General features: G+C 42.6%; 1 pseudogene; it reads left to right on the top strand.

Moving 5' to 3' along the window:
• The first annotated feature begins 2,149 nt into the window (after positions 1-2,149).
• On the top strand, positions 2,150-3,033 carry LOC112391717 (40S ribosomal protein S2 pseudogene; annotated as a pseudogene).
• The last annotated feature ends 2,714 nt before the right edge of the window (positions 3,034-5,747 follow it).

Below are 5,747 nucleotides of genomic sequence, written 5' to 3'. Positions count from 1 at the left end.
GTTCTAATTCGTGAGCGATCCTCCTTTCTGCCTCTTGTTTCTACTGAGGTATGCTTACTTACTCACTACCACACAACTGCAATTGCTACTGACTCACTATCTAAAGTATTGAAATTTTTTTACATTCTTATTTTCTTTTCTTCTCTTTCAAGCAAAATATGTCAGGATCTATCATCAATTACTTATACCTTAACTGAAGCTTATTTACATTGTCTGCCTCTCCCAAATTTAACTGCATTTACCTTTTACTTTTGATAAACCTTCATCTAAGAGACGTGGACACCTAGCCCACGACCCTGATACAGACCTGACTGAGGAAAATAATCCTGATTCATGCCAAATGAAAGCTACACACTCTAATCCCACAGTGGGGTTTCAGGAGAGCAGGGCTCAGCAGAGGCAGTTGGATGCTGTAATCTCAAGATGGGTACCAAAGGCACAATGGATCATTTCCAACCAGCTCAGTGCTTATACAGCTGATAGAGCTAGGAGTCAGTAGCCAATGATATCTCTCAGAGTATTTCCTTTCCTAGTATGGGCAGATATAGTTTATGATCTTTTGACTTCAAATATTATCCCATTTAGTAACACTCTTTCATTGAGCTCTCAATCTTTGGTCTCTAATAATATTTATTTTTTCTTTTATCTCTTTTCAAAGGAATTTCAGGTGTCAAGGGAGAGGGAGAAGGGTATTTGAGGAGTGGAGTAGTGAGCAGGGTAACCCTCCCATGGCCCCTGAAATGTTACTTGTCTCCATCCTGTGATTGTACCCAGTTGAGAATCACTAAATCTTCCATTTTACCATTAACAAAGATTTGGTCAAGTTTAACATGTTGTTCTTTGTGTTATTAAAGCAATATTAATTTTTATTTGCTCTCCAAATAGAAAGTTATAATATGGAATATACTTATTCCCACTGCACATATTTTCAGAGGTACAATAAATGTACTATTGATCTGTGCTTTGCTTTCACTCTTCACCATTCCTGAAATATGCTAACAATATAAACTTACAGACAAGATTGGTTTTATTCCTTAAACTGGGTGTGTGGTTTGTAATCCAAGATTTTTTCTAGTTGTAGTGAAGTAGCTTCACACTGCAGATATCAGCTGAATGTTTTTGTGCTGGTGATGACAATAGTAGAATATTAAGAAGTGGAAAGTTGGGGCACAAAAACAGAAATATAAATCAATGGAACAGGATAGAAAGCCCAGAGAGAAACCCACACACCTATGGTCAACTAATCTATGACAAAGGAGGCAAGGATATACAATGGAGAAAAGACAGCCTCTTCAATACGTGGTGCTGGGAAACTGGACAGCTACATGTAAAAGAATGAAATTAGAACACTCCCTAACACCATACACAAAAATAAACTCCAAGTGGATTCGAGACCTAAATGTAAGACCGGACACTATAAAACTCTTAGAGGAAAACATAGAAAGAACACTCTATGACATAAATCACAGCAAGATCTTTTTTGACCCATATCCTAGAGTAATGGAAATAAAAACAAAAATAAACAAATGGGACCTAATGAAATTTCAAAGCTTTTGCACAACAAAGGGAACTATAAACAAGACCAAAAGACACCCCTCAGAATGGGAGGAAGTATTTGCAAACAAATCAATGGAGAAAGGATTAATCTCCAAAATATATAAACAGCTCATGCAGCTCAATATTAAAAAAACAAACAACCCAATCAAAAAATGGGCAGAAGACTTAAGTATACATTTTTCCAAAGAAGACATACAGATGGCCAATGTGAAGTAAGTCAGAAAGAGAAAAGCAAATACTGTATGCTAGCACATATATATGAATCTAAAAAAAATATGGCTCTGAAGAACCTAGGGGCAGGACAGAAATAAAGACGCAGACATAGAAAATGGACTTGAGAACACGTGGGAGGGAGACGCAAGAGGGAGGAGATATGGGGATATATGTATATGTATAGCTGATTCACTTAGTTATAAAGCAGAAATTAACATGCCATTGTAAAGCAATTATACTCCAATAAAGATGTTAAAAAAAAAAAACTACAATGAGGTATCACCTCAAACCGGTTAGAATGGGCATCATCAGAAAATCTAGCTTTTTAATTTTTTCTGTAAAGCTTTCTTTTTTTTTTTTTTTTCTGTAAAAACACCAAATGGCGAATGACACCGGTGCTGTGAGAGAGCCCGGAGGGCCCGGAGGCCCCAGGGGCCCTGGAATGAGAGGCCACGGAGGCTTCAGCAGCGGCATCCAGGGACGGGGCCGGGGTCGGGGTCGCGGAGCTCGCGGAGGCAAGGCCGAGGACAAGGAGTGTCTCCACGTCACCAAGCTGGGCCGCCTGGTCAAGGACACGAAGATCAATCCCTGGAGGAGATCTATCTCTTTTCTCTGCCCATCAAGGAATCTGAGATCAGTGACATTTTCTTGGGGTCATCCGTCGTGGAGGAGGTTTTGAAGATCATGCCTGTGCAAAAGCAGACCCATGCTGGCCAGCGGACCAGGTTCAAGGCATTTGTTGCCATCTGGGATTACAACAGACGTGTTGGTTTGGGTGTGACGTGCTCTAAGGAGGTAGCCACTGCCATCTGTGCGACCGTCATTCTGGCTGAGCTCTCCATGGTCCCGGTGCGACGAGGCTACTGGGGGAACAAGATGGGCAAGCCCCATACTGTCCCTTGCAAGGTGACTGGCTGCTGAGGCTCTGTGCTGGTGTGCCTCATCCCTGCCCCCAGGGGCACTGGCATCGTCTCAGCCCCTGTGCCCCAGAAGCTACTGATGATGGCTGGAATTGATGACTGCTACACCTCTGCCAGGGACTGCACTGCCACGCTGGGCAACTTCGCCAAGGCCACTTCTAATGCCATTTCCAAGACCTACAGTTATCTCACTCCTGATCTCTGGAAAGAGATGGTGTTCACCAAGTCTCCATATCAGGAATTCACTGACCATCCTGTAAAGACCCACACTAGAGTTTCCATGCAGAGAACCCAGGCTCCAGCTGTAGTCACCACATCGTTTTCTATGAGAAAAATAAAGTGAATGAAACTAGTTAAAAAAAAAAAAGAAAATCTACAAACAACAAATGCTGGAGAGAGTGTGGAGAACAGGGAACCCTCTTGCACTGTTGGTGGGAATGTAAATTGATACAGCCATTGTGCAGAACAGTATGGAGATTCCTTAAAAAACTAAAAATAAAATTACCATATGACCCAGCAATCCCACTACTGAGCATATACCCGGAGAAAACCATAATCAAAAAGACACATACACCCCAGTGTTCATTGCAGCACTATTTACAATAGCCAGGTCATGGTAGCAACCTAAACGCCCATCGACAGACGAATGGATAAAGAAGATGTGGTACATATATACAATGGAATATTACTCAGCCCTAAAAAAGAACAAAATTGGGTCATTTGTAGAGATGTGGATGGACCTAGAGACTGTCATACAGAGTGAAGTCAGAAAGAGAAAAACAAATATCATATATTAACACATGTATGTGGAATCTAGAAAAATGGTACAGATGAAGTGGTTTGCAAGGCAGAAATAGAGACACAGATGTAGAGAACAAACGTATGGACACCAAGGGGGGAAAGTGGATGGGGTGGTGGTGGGATGAATCGGGAGATTGGGATTGACATGTATACACTGATGTGGATAAAATAGATAATAAGAACCTGCTGTATAAAAAAATAAAATTAAATTTTAAAAAAGTGGAAGGTTGGGTTTCACTTCTGTAGAGTGAACATTAAAGGTTATTCATGGACGGTGGGGAGACTCTGCCTGTGTGTGGCAGGAGGTACATGGGAGCTCTCGTACTTACTGCTCAATTTTTCTGTAAACCTAAAACTTCTCTTAAAAAAAAAAGTCTGTTAAAAAAACATATCCAAGTAGGAGTAAAACAAGGTACCCATGTAGGGTCTTCCTTGGACCACATTTTGACACAAATGATAGTTAACATTTACTGAGTTTTTAACTATATGATAGATGCTGTGCTGTGTGATTCACATGCCATAGCCAAGACTGCAACTGGTCACCACATATGTTCTTCTCAATTTTTAGCTGGGTATTTGGTTCCTTTGAATAAAGCCTTTATTTTCTTCTAGCTTCCCTTGCAGGTAGGTGTGCCAAGTAACTAAATGCCTACCCATAGGGCACAACTAGAATCGGTGAGTACTTTTTTCTCTGGACAGTGTACTCAAAGGAAGAGAGCATACCTTTTTGCCTCTTCCTCTTAATAGCTTTGCAATTCTGCCGTACTCCCACACCTAGCTGAAAGGTATGCTTTCATAGTGTTGCACAGAACTAAATTTTAACCAATAGTTATAAGCAAAAGTGAAACTGAGCAGGACCCTGTGGGGCTTCTGGGCAAGGAAGCCCTCCTGTGTCCCCTGTTTCTTTTTTGTAGGAAATCGGCTTCAGCCTCTATGACCTTCCCTGTGTTCCAAAGTGCAGATTCAAACAGTCGCTAATCAGGGAAGGGAGGGGAGGCAGAGGCAAGGGAGGAGCTGTCAAGAAACAATAGTGCAGTCTTGGGACAGGGTCCTGGTTCCACCTCAAGGGATACACATAACAATATCTTTGAGCTCTTTTGCAGAACTAAAACCCCCAACAGGGACTTCCCTATTGATGCAGTGATTAAGACTCCGTTCTCCCAATGCAGGGGGCCCGGGGTTCGATTCCCAGTCAGGGAACTAGATCCTACGTGCATGCCGCAACTAAAAGAGTTCACATGCTGCAACTAAGGAGCCCACCTGCTGCAACTAAGACCTGGTGCAACCAAATAAATAAATAAATAACAACAAAAAAACACCCCCCAACAAATGGAAGATGTTAACTACTTGATGAACCATTCTTCATTCCAGAGAGAAGGTCACAGTTTAATAACCTCAAAAACCACACAAGCTCATCAGGAGGCCACCTGAGGCCAGGTGAAGGGAATGCAGGCCCTGCACACACCTTGATCCTTATCAGCAAACCTGCCCTTGAACCATTGCTATAAAACTCCTCACCAGATCCCCCCAGGTGGGGACACACAGTTCTTAAGGGCATGAGCCTGCTGTGTCCTCCTTTGCCTGACAAAGCAATAAAGCTATTCTTTTCTACTTCATCCAAAACTCTGTCTCCAAGATTTGATTTAGGACAGGTGCACAGAGGCCAAGTTTTTGACATCAAAAGTAGTTTCACGTACACTTCTGGAAAATTGTCTTTAAAAAGAGGAAGCATGATCTTCTTCACACCTTTCTTTTTTCTACTGGCTAGAAGCTCCAAGTTTTTTAATTTATTTTATTTATTTTTGGCTGCATAGGGTCTTTGTTGCTGTGCGCAGGCTTTCTCTAGTTGCGGCGAGCGGGGGCTACTCTTTACTGCAGTGCGTGGGCTTCTCATTGCGGTGGCTTTTCGTGTTGCAGAGCACGGGCTCTAGGATCACAGGCTCCAGTAGTTATGGCTCGCGGGCTCTAGAGCGCAGGCTCAGTAGTTGTGGCGCATGGGGTTAGTTGCTCTGCAGCATGTGGTATCCTCCCGGACCAGGGCTCGAACCCGTGTCCCCTGAACTGGCAGGTGGATTCTTAACCACTGTTCCACCAGGGAAGCCCTAGAAGCTCCAGATTTTGAGAAGGTTTTGAGGAGAGCAGAGCAACAAGATAGAAGAATGGGTCCTTGAGGACTAGAACTGCTTTCAGACCCTGCCCCATTTACTTTCAACATAATATACATGAAAGAGAAAAAACTTCCGTCTGACTGAACTA

Source organism: Neophocaena asiaeorientalis, unplaced genomic scaffold (genome assembly GCF_003031525.2).
Source record: "Neophocaena asiaeorientalis asiaeorientalis breed wild unplaced genomic scaffold, Neophocaena_asiaeorientalis_V1.1 scaffold150, whole genome shotgun sequence".
Taxonomy (NCBI): domain Eukaryota; kingdom Metazoa; phylum Chordata; class Mammalia; order Artiodactyla; family Phocoenidae; genus Neophocaena; species Neophocaena asiaeorientalis.
The sequence above is the reverse complement of the archived record's forward strand: the minus strand, read 5'-3'. Positions and strand labels throughout refer to the sequence as shown.